Genomic DNA, 14,061 nt, shown 5'->3' on the forward strand with positions numbered 1-14,061 from the left:
AGCAGTGTGAAAACAGTGTGAAAATGGTGTAAAAGGGTTTAAAACGGTGTAAAAGGGTTTATACTGTTTTCACACCGTTTTCACACCGCTGTTTTTGGCTCATGCGGAATCAGCCTGTCAGTCTGGCCCACAGGCTTGTTGTGAGAATAAAATGGACTAAGAGTCATATATGCTGCCCTAAGCTCTTTGAAAGGACAGTACAAAAAAATGTGATAGGATGTTTGCCCCGAGTACAGGAAGACACCGTTTTTTAAAGGTGCAGAAAGAAAAGTTCTAAAGGAGGAACATAAGAACATAAGAACAAGCCAGCTGGATCAGACCAGAGTCCATCTAGTCCAGCTCTCTGCTACTCACAATGGCCCACCAGGTGCCATTGGGAGCTCACATGCAGGATGTGAAAGCAATGGCCTTCTGCGGCTGTTGCTCCCGAGCACCTGGTCTGTTAAGGCATTTGCAATCTCAGATCAAAGAGGATCAAGATTGGTAGCCATAAATCGACTTCTCCTCCATAAATCTGTCCAAGCCCCTTTTAAAGCTATCCAGGTTAGTGGCCATCACCACCTCCTGTGGCAGCATATTCCAAACACCAATCACACGTTGCGTGAAGAAGTGTTTCCTTTTATTAGTCCTAATTCTTCCCCCCAGCATTTTCAATGGATGCCCCCTGGTTCTATTTTTGTCTGCTGCAGTTTTCTAGGACTGATGGGCTGCTTTAAATTGCAGAGCACAGACGAAAATGAGACCCAGTCAAAAAGAGGTTCACTTAGAATGAGAGTGCAAACTACTCCAAATTGTGGATTAAATTTGTAAAGATAGATAAATCAGAATAGTGTACATAAACCAGTGGTGTGATTCAGCAGGTTCGCACCACTTCAGCAGAACCAGTTGTTAAAATGATGCTTCTAAACAACCAGTTGTTAAATTATTTGGATCCTACCACCAGAACCAATTGTTAAATTATTTGAATCCCACCACTGACATGAACCTATCAAGAGGGACAATTAATTTCCTTCTGGTTAGCTCATGGAAAAAAAAGTGTAAACCTGTTTTTCATTGTCCCATTGGTGTATACAAAAGGAACAACAATTCTCCCTAGCCACCGAAGACAAGATAATGAATGTCCTCTTTGGAAACGTACATTTAGATTAAATATTAGGAACAACTTTGTAATTAAAAGAGCAGCTCAAGGTGGGAAATCAGGTGCTCAGAGATGTTGTTCGATTTGTCTTTTCACTCCACTTCCTTTCTGACTCCAGGATTCGCAGCCTGATCAGGAAACAAAAGGACTTGCTTGTGCTTAATGGGGCACAACTCTCCCCCCCCCCCCACCCATGTGGGCTTATTTATCTTCAGGCTTGTTCAGCAAATGCAAAGGTGGACTATCGGCAATTCTGTATTGTCTAAATAACCCCCACCCCCTAGAATTCCCATAGACCATTAATCTATGTCCAATTTACAAAGTACTAGTGCATAGGCCCTTTTTAATTATGAAGGCATAAGTAATCTCTGTTAAGTGTTTGAATCTGTGCTCTTGTTTATGAATTTAAGGGTGGTTTAAATATGGGAAGGGAATTGTGTGGTTCTTCAGTTGCTGGTGCAGTTGTAGATAAAAACACGGCAGCCACAGGGCTTCCACGTAGAAGGTGTCGCTGTCCACTCCTTCAGCAATGGCCACCTCTGTCCATGTTTGCAGGGTTTTTTTCTTAAATATTGGTATAGCATTGTAACAATAGATTTAACAGGTTTGGTTAATTTACAGCTTTCATTTTAAAAAAGAAGAGTTTGGATTTATACCTCCTTTTTCTCAACTGTAAGCAGTCTCTTGTAATCGCTAGGACAGGGATCTTCAACCTGGTGCCTGTGGGTGCCATGACATTTACTGACACCGGAGAGCCAGCATGGTGTTGTGGTTAAGATCAGGTGGACAATAACCTGGAGAATCAGGTTTGATTCCCCACTCGTCCACATGAGCAGTGGACTCCAATCTGGTGAACTGAATTTTTCCCTGCTCCTACACATGAAGCCTGCTGGGGTGACCTTGGGCTAGTCACAGTTCTCTCAACCCTTTCAGCCCCACCTGCCTAGCAAGGTGTCTCCTGTGGGGAGGGGAAGGGTAGACAATTGTAAGCTGCTTTGAATCTGCTTCCCCACTTTTCCACATGAAGCTGCTGGGTGACCTTGGGCTAGTCACAGTTCTCTTGGAACTCTCTCAGCCCCAGCTACCTCACAAGGTGCCGGCTATGAGGAGAGGAAGGGAAGAAGTTTGTAAGCTGCCTTGCATCTCCTTACTGTAGAACAGGGGTAGGGAACCTGCGGCTCTCCAGATGTTCAGGAACTACAATTCCCATCAGCCCCTACCAGCATGGCCAATTGGCCATGCTGACAGAGGCTGATGGGAATTGTAGTTCCTGAACATCTGGAGAGCCGCAGGTTCCCTACCCCTGCTGTAGAAGAAGGCAGGATATAAATGCAAACTTCTCCTCTTCTTCCTCTCCTCCTCCTCCCCGCTGGCGGCTGCCAAGTGTTTGTAGAAAGTGGGTGGGGCCAGATGGGGCTCCTGCCCAGCAGTGCTTCTGATTGACCTTCAGAGATCTGATGGGCTGCACAGATTAAAATAGCATGGTTTTGGCATCACATGGTCATTTCATGGTTGTGCCCACCGTTTTGAGCCAGATTTCCAAAGGTGTCCACAGACTCAAAAAGTTTGTGGACCCTGCTTTTTAAAAATGAGAGCTAAGAATGTTATTTTGTTGCCAATTTAAAATAGATTAATGGCCCTCTACTGCAGGGGAGGGCTCATGGTCAAGGAAAATGGCAGCTGTGTGGGTAGGAAAATCCAAAATTTCCCATCCACACAGCATCCAGCCAGCTAGGCTTTATTGTGATCTTTCTCAAGACTTCAGAGCAAAGCAGGTTTTAAAAAAGACTGGAGAAAAGTGGGAGGAAACCCCCAGAGGTGCACAAATGTACTGTGATGCTGTGGGGGGAGGGGGGAAACCTTGCTTCTTGAAAGCACTGAACCTGGGGCAGATTATAATTTGGATTTTCCTGCCCATATCAGGACAGTCTCCGAAGGCAAATTTTTGGTGCCTGTCAGGAGTTAATTTTTAAATCTAGTGACACTAAAACTTCAGGGTATCACCTGGAGACTGTTCTGATGATACCACCCAAGTGTGGTGAAGTTAGGTTCAGTGGGTGCCAAAGTTATGGACCCTCAAAGAGGTAGCCCCCATCTCCTGTTACCTCCCATTGGAAACAGTGGGGATGAGGCACCCCCTTTGGGAGTCCATAAATTTGCCCCCCCCGAATCAAACTTCACCAAACATGGGTGGCATCATTAAGACAGTCTCCAAATGATACCCTGAAATTTTGATGCTTTAAAAATGCACCCCCTGCATACCAAAATGCAAAAAATTAAAAAATACAAAAAAATCATACAGACCCGAATTTTTCGAGTATACCCGAATATTTGGTTATATTAGAATATGTTATTTGTCTTATTCAGACATACAGATAATTTTATGCCCGAATAAATACGAATCCGAATTTTACTGAATTTCTAGGGTATTGACCAAGCCTGTGCCAGCTTTTTGAGCTTCGTCAGACTGGGTGTTACAAAACTGGAAAGGATACAAGGCAGATTATTCAGGCTGTGATGTTCAGACCCAATCTGACAAACATCTTCTTTAAGATTCAGCCTGGCAATTCACTTAATCTAGCATGTTTTTCAAAAACCCTAACAACCAATTGTGGTCTTTCACTGCCCACCCCTGCTTCAAGTTACTAGGATAATCCAGCTTCTTTGCCAAAGAAAATAAATGATTCAAGTGACTTTTGTTCAGTACAAACTTGCTCACAACTTAAATACTCCCCATGTTTCCCTGTAATTTTGTTGTGGTGCCTGTTTGTGCTAGGGATGCCAGCCTCCAGGTGGGGCCTGGGGATTCTTTAGAATAACAGCTCATCTCCAGACTAAGAGATCACTTCCCCTAGAGAAAATGGATGCTTTGGGGGGTTGACTCTATGGTTTTGTGCCCCACTGAGTGCCCTTTCCTCTCCAGGCTCCATTCCCAAATCTCCAGGAGTTTCCCACCCTGGATCTGGCAACTCTATCCACCCATTCCCACTGGAGGCCGGGGCGGGGGCGGGGGGATGGGACTTGGCAACTGTAGTCTATGGCTTCTGTCAATTTGTTGGTGGGAAATTGAGCCGGAGTCTATATTAACTGAATACACTTTTCAGTTGCTGTGGAAATTAATATACCAAGACCACTCTTCAGTCTACTTGGCCCAATTCCTGGGTTCTGACCTTGCTGGGGCGGGGGCTTGCCCATCACTTAATGATGTCACTAGCAATGTGCTGATTTGCACCAAGAAATGATGTCACCACATCATTAACCATAGAGTTTAACCGTAGAGTTTGCTCAAGTGCCAGACCACCCTGGGGTCCCCCAACAACATGTTGATGTCACTTTCAGGCATATGGGGAGTGACATCAGCATGTTGCGACGCTGCTAATGTGCCCCCCCACTAGTTTCATACTATTCTCCATGCTGCCCTCCTAAGCATCAACAGGGAAATGCCTGCTGGTTGTGGGGGAACCCCTGGCACTAATGGGGGCTTGGTGCTTTGATGCTGAACTGACTTCATTAGCACAGGGCATTGAGCTGGTATGTGTTTCCCCCCCTGCATGCCAGGAAGAAGAAACAAAATTTGAAACCCTCTTGGCTTTTAGGAGACCCTTCTTCTTGCTGTTTTTCCAAATGGTCTGAAGCTGAAGGAAGTTTTTTTTTAGTTTTCTCTGTGTGATGGGGTGGTGGTGGGCATGTATTTTCTGTTGTTAGCACTGTAATGATGATTTTACCTTTTGTTGCAAACTGCCCTGAGCTAACTGGAAAATCAGGGTATGTCTATTTCTAATCAACAATGGTCACAAACATAACTGTCAACCTTCCTTCTCATATGATACCAAAAGCTGTCCTTGGTCTCCCTTTTACCCCATGGAATGTTGTGACCGTAGACCATACCGGATACCCCAGAGTTGAGCCCCTGATCCTGGCCAGCCACGCTGTTGCTCTGTGCCAGCATGAAGCCTGTTTTCGAACAGTCTTGGAAATTGCTTGGTACGCCTGATGAAGCCTTTCCTCTTGTCTTGATCATCACCTCAAGCGACTCCTGTTAGAGTGTGTCATCCGAATGGTCAAGATGGACTCACAGCAGGAGGAACTGGAGTGGTGGCAGACTGCTAATAAAATGCAACGGCAAGCTGTAATTTTGCCGTGTGCAGAAAAAGGCCTAGCAGCGGCAGGTGAGGAAGGTCAGGGTGGAGATTCAGTGGATAAGCGAGGTGGGGATCCGAGAACCAGAATAGCAGGGAGTGTATTGAAACTGCTGATTGACGAGCATTAATAGAGCCCAGGACGGCAATAACAGGAGGAGAGAAGGGCTGGGAGGTCATGAACGATGTGCATTAGCTGAACCGCTTGAGATCTTTTGTAACAGAACAGCGAGGCTATTACCAGCCCCAGCCCAACCTTATAATCAGAGCTCCAGGGGAGCCCAGCACTAAAAATTTTCAGTGGGCTTTTGGGCCAGACTGAATCACACAGTCAGGATTACCTGTGCAAAAAAGCGTGGGGCTCTCAGGCATCTGCTTGGCGTTCATCTTGAGTGCAACTCAGGCACAGACTTGATCAAACATGGGAAAGAGCTGCAGTCTCCTTCCTCGGGTGCCTTTGGTGGGAAACATTGCAGGCTGGATGAGGTTGTTGTCAGGCTTGGTATGTCCCGGATCACAGTTTGATAAACTGATGGAGTTATAGATGGGTAGATAGACACCTCACTCCCGGTTTCCTCCTGCTGAACTCCTATGCCTTTTCCTCATTAAAAAATGGAACCACTTTCTAAAAAAGAACCAAGCTGTGATTAATACTTTTGATATGCAGGGTTGCAGTCTGCTTGGTGAAAAAATATTAACTCGTTGCTGAAGGCAAAAATAAATTAGTTGAATATGGAGGTATTTGTGGGAGAGTTACAGTGTTGTGTCCTGGGCTGCTGCTGTCGCTTAGGAACATATGAAGCTGTCTTGTAGCAGTTCAGTAGATTTGCCAGGCCCCTGCCAAGGGGCGGGAGATCCCCCGCTCTGGGGCTCCTTCCCCCACAGCGATCAGCTGGCTGGCAGGGGACTTACTGGTCTCTGTTGTCTGGAAATGAGGTGTATCTCAAGGATCTCCAGCTCCCACCCAGAGGCTGGCATCCCTCTTATTGGTCAGAAGTACAAAAGCACCGGTTGCACCTCTGCTTAGGTTAAGAAGCACAGGCAAGGCATGAGGTCAAAATGGGAAGGAACCGGGGTCAAACAATCTGATAGAGCCTTCATAGAGGAGACAAGTTGCTGGCACTATGAGCCTCATGCAAGAAGCACTGCTTCATACTTCCTGGCTGGGTCTGATTGGACATTCTAGTCAGCTGTTCCGTATAGTTTTTGAGCCCTTCCTAAGGGTGTGCTTCCTTCGGAGGGTACTGAAGGGTAGAGGAGCTAGAAAACTCCTAGGAAACAAGCGGCAGAACAAGGGAGAACAAGACTAGCATAATGTCAGTACAAATTAGTAGCCTGACTCTGCAGATAAGCTTGGAGGCAAGTGCTTGGAGGCATTTCAGGTCTGGCATTTCTATTATCAACTCTGATGGGTTCCAACAGCTGCAGTGTCTTGTTGTTAATAGCAATAAGAACTTCGACGAGGCAAGTAAACAGGGAAGCTTCAACTACAAAGGGGGTGCAGATAGAGCTGCCAGGCCTCTTACTGTGGCAGGAGATCTCCAACTAATAACCTCCTCTTCTTGCAAAACCAGTGCTCCCTAGGAATCTCTGAAAACCATGTGGTTTTACCATAGTTTTCAGTAATTCTTAAAGAGGCATGACATCGCTTCTGAGGTTCTCCCCAAAATGATGTCGCTCTGTTGCTGGTGGTGCCGCCATGTCCCTGCCCTTCCAAATCCTGCTAGTTGCCAGACTTTCCCTGGCAACCCTAAGTGGAAAATAGACTTGCCATTTGCCTGCTGTTGATAGGCAGCCTCCTGCTGACATTCCTTCATTCCCGTCAGTGATCACTTGAGTGCTGAGGCCGGGGCAAGTTAGGGGAAGGATGTCAATGACATGTCAACCAAACTGAAACAAGGAAGTGATATCAGCAGTGCTCTAGGAATCTTCCTAATTTCTACGGTTTTTACTATACAGATTGGGCACAATCTCAAAGCACTGATGGCTTTGCTTCTGGGTTCAGGACAGAAGGGATATTACACCTGGTAACCAAAGGAACTGAGTTCCAAGGGATGTAGGCATTTTGTACTTGTAGTTCAGAAGAAGAAATGCACTGGTTACAGATGCTTCTTCCTAGGGCTCAGTCAGTCTAAAACAAAGTATTTACCTTGAGCTTCACTCTCACAGCAGGACTCCAAGAAGTTCTTTTCTCCAACTTCTACAATCCCCAGTGCTTTCCTTCTAGCTATCACAAGTCTGTTCCTGCCTGCATTTCTCTCTTAGATCACCATTTGTCTTTCCCCTCTTTTCTCACCTTTTCCTCCTTTTCTCTCTCCTTCAGGAAAAAAGGCTTTATGTTTCTTATCTCAGAGGCTGTTGAGAGAGGTAGTCCCTCAGACATTACAAGTAGTCCCTCAGACATCTGTTACAACTAAACACAGGATGGGCGTTTGAATCATCTGCCAGTAACCCACTTCATAGATTTCTTCTAGGGTTCAGCCCCACCTCCTTTTTCTCTCCACTGCTCTGATCAGTGGCTAAAGAAAAATAATAATTAAAAATGGCCGCCAGGCAAACGTAGTGACATCACTTCCAGGGAAAACTGACATCACACCACTCTAGGAATTACCAGAAACTCTATGGTAAAACCGTAGAGTCATAAACAAATCAATCTGTTTAGTGGTTTTCTTTCCCACTTTTTCTTCATAGGAGCTCAGGGCAATATGCATGATTCCCTCATCCCATAACAACCATGTGAGGTAGGTTAGGCGGAGAGAAAATGATTAGCTCATGTTCACCCAGCCCACTTCAAGGGCATAGCATCGTGTTGCCAGGCCTGCATCATTTTGGATCAACTCTTTAGGAACCCACCAAATCACTTTGATGAAAACCATAAAAATGGAGGAAATTCCTAAAGCATCACCTGTGGCTTCTGGGTTCAGGCACAACCCCTTGCACTTCCTTAGGCTACAACAATCAGCACGAGTGGATTAACGGGCAGATGGTCACTGGGGGCAGGTGAGTGGCACCCTTAGCATGGCAAAGTGGTAAGGTTGCCAGGCCTCACGTGACAATCCCTGGGAACATTGGGGGCAGGGACTGCAGAAAATGGGGCTGTGCAATGCCACGATGTTAGTTCTACGTACATACTTGGAAGTGATGTCACAGCATTGATTTCTTCCCTGTTGTTGCTCCTTCATTGAGCAGCAGTGGCAGCTGAGAGTTGAAGGTGGGAGATTGCCTGCCATAGCCTCCCTACATAATGCTTGTAGTGCTGGACTAGAATATGGGAAACCCAGGTTTGAATTCCTGCTCTGCAATGGAAACTTGATGGATGACACTCTTTTATTATGGCTAGGGGCTTCAAAAGCTGGTAGTGGCTCAGGTGTGGTTGTGAGAATAAAACTGAGGTGGGAGAACAATGTTGTAAACTGCTTTGGGTTCCCATTGTGGGGAAAGGGCTATAAACCAGGGTTGCCAGGTTCAGGTTGAAAAATTCCTGGAGATTTGGGTGTACAGCTTGGGAGGTCAGGTTTTGGCCTGGGGATGGACTCAGTGGGATTTGGTGCCATCAAGTACACCCTTCAGAACAGCCATTTTCTCCAAGAGAACTGATCTCTGTAGTCTGGAGATTCCAGAAGATATTCAGGCTCCAACTGGAGGTTGGCAACCCTAGGTGGAAACATCAAACTTAACCATGGCTGATTGCAGATTTGATCCTGGCTCTTAGATCCTGGTCCGACTCTCCAGGGGTGTCCAACTCTGGTGCCCCAGATGTTCATGGACTATCATTCCCGTCAGCCCCAAATTGGCCATGCTGGCAGGGGCTGATGGGAATAGTAGTCCACGAACATCTGGCCCACCAGAGTTGGACACCCCTGCAACCATTACACTTGCTTTGAAGTACGAGAGCCCTTCTCCTCTGAATTTCATAGGTAAGTGCTGCTCCACTGCAGTCCCTTTATTGATTTCACGATGGTGGATTGTGTATGTCCAGCGGTCTGTATAGCAGTATGGAGATAAGGGTCTGGAGGATTCCAAAACTGGAACTGTGCAGTGCAGTGATGTCATTTTGGGTTTTATACCTCAAAGTGATGTCATGGTGCTGGGAGTGCTCTAAGAATTTCCATACTCTGCATACTATTTACCATAAAGGTTTGGAAAATTCGTAGAGCATCTCTCTTTATTCCTGTTGATTCATTGAGCAGCAGTGGGAGCATGGGCTCTGATGGCTGGTAGCCCTAGGCCTGTGTTCCTTGAGAAAGACAGCCATGCATTCACACTGAGCCCACTGCACACATCACACAGCTGTATGTACCCGCAAGCCAGCCTTACAGCAAGAGTTTACCAACAAAAAGAGCAAGAGTTTGTGGGGATACTGCATCTGTTAGATTTGCATTAGAATAGCACACCACACGCTGTGATTGGCAAGCTTGGTTTCTTGCGCTCAGAATTGTTTTTTATTGAGTATGGTGATGGAGACGTTTGCAAGTTTAGCCTCCCCTCTTGTGGCAGAGAGGAATTTGCCCACCTGGGGTGACGTTTCTTGCTCTGTGGGAATCCTGCTTGTTCTGACGTGCTCACCAGGGTTAGAGGGGCTGCTTGAAAGCTGGAATACAGGGTGTGAATCAATTAGGGCTGATTGAAATCTTTTCCTGCTGTAACAGCACGGCTGGGTAAAGATAAAGAATCTTTTGTCAGGGAGTGAAAAGTCAATTGTCTTCAAAACATCTTAATTTGTACTCTTCCCTCCACCTTTCCTGTTGAATAGATTTCTATGCACAGTGATGTTTGCCTGTTCCAGTTATACACGCACAGAGAGTCTAACACGAGGTTAAAAAAGAATAGCTCAGTTTAAGCACACTGAATTCTTTGAGGTTACTAGCCTGGTTTGCATATGCATGTGGCACACAGTACAAGCCGAGTGTGTCGATATTCTTTAAGAGCACGGATTGCTTTACTTGTGCAACAGGGGTAAGCACATAGTGCTGTTCCAGACGCACAGTGCGCCACCCTAATTTCTTTAATCCTGAGTCTGCCCCATTCTTAGTGGGAATGAGATGGAGGAATGCGTATGGGTTCCCCCTTGACTTCGATGGTGCCAAAGCAGACTCTGCTTCGAGTGTCCTCAGTAGCACTGAAAGTTTCTAATGAAGTTCTGGATTGGATGTGGGCAAAAACACCCAAACTGTTTTCTGATGTCTGAGCATAATAGTTCCGTTTGCCAAGCTCAGTTCTAAATCAAGATGGGGGAGGGGGGTTGCCCATCATTAAAAGTAAACAGGTGCGTATGGGGACACTAGAAGAAGAAGAGTTTGGATTTGTACCCCCCCCCCTTTCTCTCCTGTAGGAGACTCAAAGGGGCTTACAATCTCCTTGCCCTTCCCCCCTCACAACAAACACCCTGTGAGGTGGGTGGGGCTGAGAGAGCTCCGAAAAGCTGTGACTAGCCCAGGGGTCTGCAACCTGTGGCTCTCCAGATGTTCATGGACTACAATTCCCATCAGCCCCTGCCAGCATGGCCAATTGGGAATTGTAGTCCATGAACATCTGGAGAGCCACAGGTTGCAGACCCCTGGACTAGCCCAAGGTCACCCAGCTGGTGTGTGTGGGAGTGCACAGGCTAATCTGAATTCCCCAGATAAGCCTCCACAGCTCAAGTGGCAGAGCAGGGAATCAAACCTGGTTCCTCCAGATTAGAATGCACTTGCTCTTAACCACGACGCCATTGCTGCTCCCTAGTGGGGAACAGGGCTGTAATCCAGTTAAGTCTCCTCCATGATTGGTGACGGAGGAAAGAGCCGTCAAGCTGCAGCCCACTTATGGTGACCCCGTAAGCTTTTCACGGCACAAGACGCTCAGCAGCAGTTTGCTGTTGCCTGCCTCTGCGCAGCAGTCCCGGTACCCTTTGGTCGTGTTCCATCCATATACTAATTGGGGCTGAATCTGCTTAGCTTCCGAGATCTAATGAGATGTGCAGGTCAGGGCCCCTACATGATTCATTATATTTTAATTGGTTATGAAATCAATTCAGTTTGCCTGCGTTGACATATGAATGAGAGCAACAGTTTGAAGAAAAGAAGCCTACTTTGTTTTTTAGATTACCCACACACATCTCACAGCAGGCATCCAAGAAAAAGCATCCCTTCTTGTGGAAAGGAGGGGGAGGAATGTTTCCTGTAAGATGGCAACAGCTTCCCTGTGGTTTTTTCTGCAGACTTGTATTGTAAATAATTGCATTTTTATAAACAGCACTGTTCCATAATTAGGGGCGTGCGTGCCTTTTTTTTGTCAAAATAGCTATTAATGTAGCCGATTAATCAAGTTTGTTTTGGTTCATTTTTAATTGCTGTTGTATGTTCATCTTGGGTGCCTAGGAGATTTTTTAGCCGTTCCCCTGAAGAAAATAGATTTTTTGGAGGGTGGAATCTGTGGCATGGTAACCCACCGAAGTCCCTGTCTTCCCAAGGTTCCACCCCCCAATCTCCACGAGTTTCCCAAATGTGGATCTGGCAGCCCCGGTGGTGTGGTGGTTAAGAGTGGTGGACTCTAATCTGTAGAACTGGGTTTGGTTCCCCATACATCAACATGAGCAGCAGACTCCGGTGATTCGCACTGGCTTCCACTGATTGCTGCACTCCTCTTTAATTTTCTTTTTGTTCTCTAATATGACTTAATTTTACTTTTGGATTAGCATAAAAGGTAAGGGAAGTCTAGAATCTAGGTTGGCTGGGCCCTCCCTCCCCTCCCTTGCATGCCACCCCTCACTCTCTCCCCTCCTTCACTTCTCTTCCCTTGCATGGCACCCCTCCCCCTCCCCCTACCTCCCTCCCCTTTCCCTTTGCTAGAGTGGGTGGGTCATATCCAGATGCTGGGCCCGCTCCCTCCCCTCCCTTGCATGTCACCCCTCACTCTCTGTCCCCTCCCTCACTTCTCTTCCCTTGCATGCCTCCCCCTCCGTCCCTTCCCTCTCTCTCCGCTGAATGTGTATGAGAGTAGGTGTGAGGTAGCAGTGGGTGAGGCACAGAGAGTGAAAGGAACCTGCGTGTGAGGGGGGAACCCCACCTGACGTCTCACACGGCAATGTGTGTATGTGTTTCACGTCCACTCGAGTTATTGCCTATGTACTGTTTTCACTGCTCATATCTGGCCATCTGAGCGAACATTCTAAGGCTGTGGTGGCGAACCTTTGGCACTCCAGATGTTATGGACTACAATTCCCATCAGTACCTTACAGCATGGCCAGTTGGCCATTGTAGTCCATAACATCTGGAGTGCCAAAGGTTCGCCACCACTGTTCTAAGGGCACAAACATTCTAAGGGTGACAGTTACACACAGGCAGCTTCATGGCCTGGTGCGCCAGGAAAAAGATGTTTTACCTGGCTCAGGTGTGTTGTCTGACAGTGGGAGGTACGTAAGAACACAGTTGGGGGAATGAGTAAGTGTCTGTGAAATTTGCAGTGCATTTGGGCCAGCAGGTGAGGGGTTATTCTCAAAGCAACAAACCCATGGTTCCAGGAAAAGGCTTTCAAGTCCTTCTGCTCTGGCACTGAAGCTGGATTTAGAAGTGAATCCATCACGCCAAACTCTTTGGAATGATCTAAACATTTATTTAAATTCTTAAACGGAAGCAAAAATTTAGCAGGAGGCAAAAAAACAAAACAAAACCCAGTCCTTGAATGTGGTGATATGTTCAGCTCTCCGAGCTGTTTGTCTGTTTGACGGTGTGTTTGCTTTGTCTGTCTGGGATTTTCTTTTTTCATTTGTCTGGCTGGTTTGACAATGGGTGCCGTGATCCTGACAAATTGCTCTTGTTGCTGTCACTCAGCATTGCACTGCCTTGGCAGCCTTTAAAACTGAAGAAACAAGCCCCATGCTTTTACTGTGATGTTAATTCTGGGTCCCTTTTTTAATGAGGAGAAACGACTGGCTTCTTGGGTAGAGCTGGGATCTGGCGCTAGTGCAGGTGTCCTCTTGTGGAATGGGTAAGGTCTATAGCTCTGCGATAGCTGGAAGGCCCAGGTTTGGATTTTGAAATTAGCCAGGAGCATTCTGAGTTGATCAGTTCCCCCCGTGCTTCTTGATTGCTGGGTTCGAATTTGGCTGGAGGCAGTGTAGGCAGAGGTGACGGGTGAGCTTTGGCTCAGTAAGTTCTTGGCTGTTAGCAACCCTTCAGGTCAACAGCCCAGCAGGGATTTTCCTGGTCAGATAAAGGGCCAACCTTCTTGTGGGAAAAACTGTCTAGTACTGGGAAAGGCTGAGCCCACTCATGCGGGACACATGTCGGTGAGGTCTGAGCTTTATTTTGCCACTTTTTTGAATAGAATTCCAGGTCGCACTTTTTTGAATAGAATTCCAGGTCGCACAGTTCAATTTATATTTCCCGGCTGCTTAAAAACACCACCCCTGATATAACATAGTGTTGCCAGGTTTTTTGTATCAGCTCTTGAAGTACGTTGCAGGATGGTCTGTGCTATAAAACAGGCTTAATAGTTATAGTTTTTTATCTGCTAATTTTACTGTTCTTTTATGATTGGTTTCTTTTTAATATTTTCACTTTTATCTAATTCCTTTTATGTTCTTATACCTTTTGGTTTACCCAGTTTTCTTCTGCCAGTATATTCTGCCAGTATGTTCTTTCAGTTGTATCTTATTTACCTTATGCTGGTCCACGTTTGTAATAAAGATTGATTGATTGGTCGATTCCTCTGGCATTTAACTGTGCATAACTCAGGATACACAGCTGTGTGGATAATAAGTCAGCGAAGTAGTGCGGACAGGCAAAGTAAACATTCCACTTG

General features: G+C 46.3%; 1 protein-coding gene across 2 annotated transcripts in view; it reads left to right on the forward strand.

The window, feature by feature from the left end:
- BRINP2 (BMP/retinoic acid inducible neural specific 2) overlaps positions 1 to 14,061 on the forward strand; it is a 118,294-nt gene that overhangs the window by 51,706 nt on the left and 52,527 nt on the right. The gene's annotated exons all lie outside the window — the stretch shown is intronic.

Source organism: Sphaerodactylus townsendi, linkage group LG05, assembly GCF_021028975.2.
Source record: "Sphaerodactylus townsendi isolate TG3544 linkage group LG05, MPM_Stown_v2.3, whole genome shotgun sequence".
Classification (NCBI taxonomy): domain Eukaryota; kingdom Metazoa; phylum Chordata; class Lepidosauria; order Squamata; family Sphaerodactylidae; genus Sphaerodactylus; species Sphaerodactylus townsendi.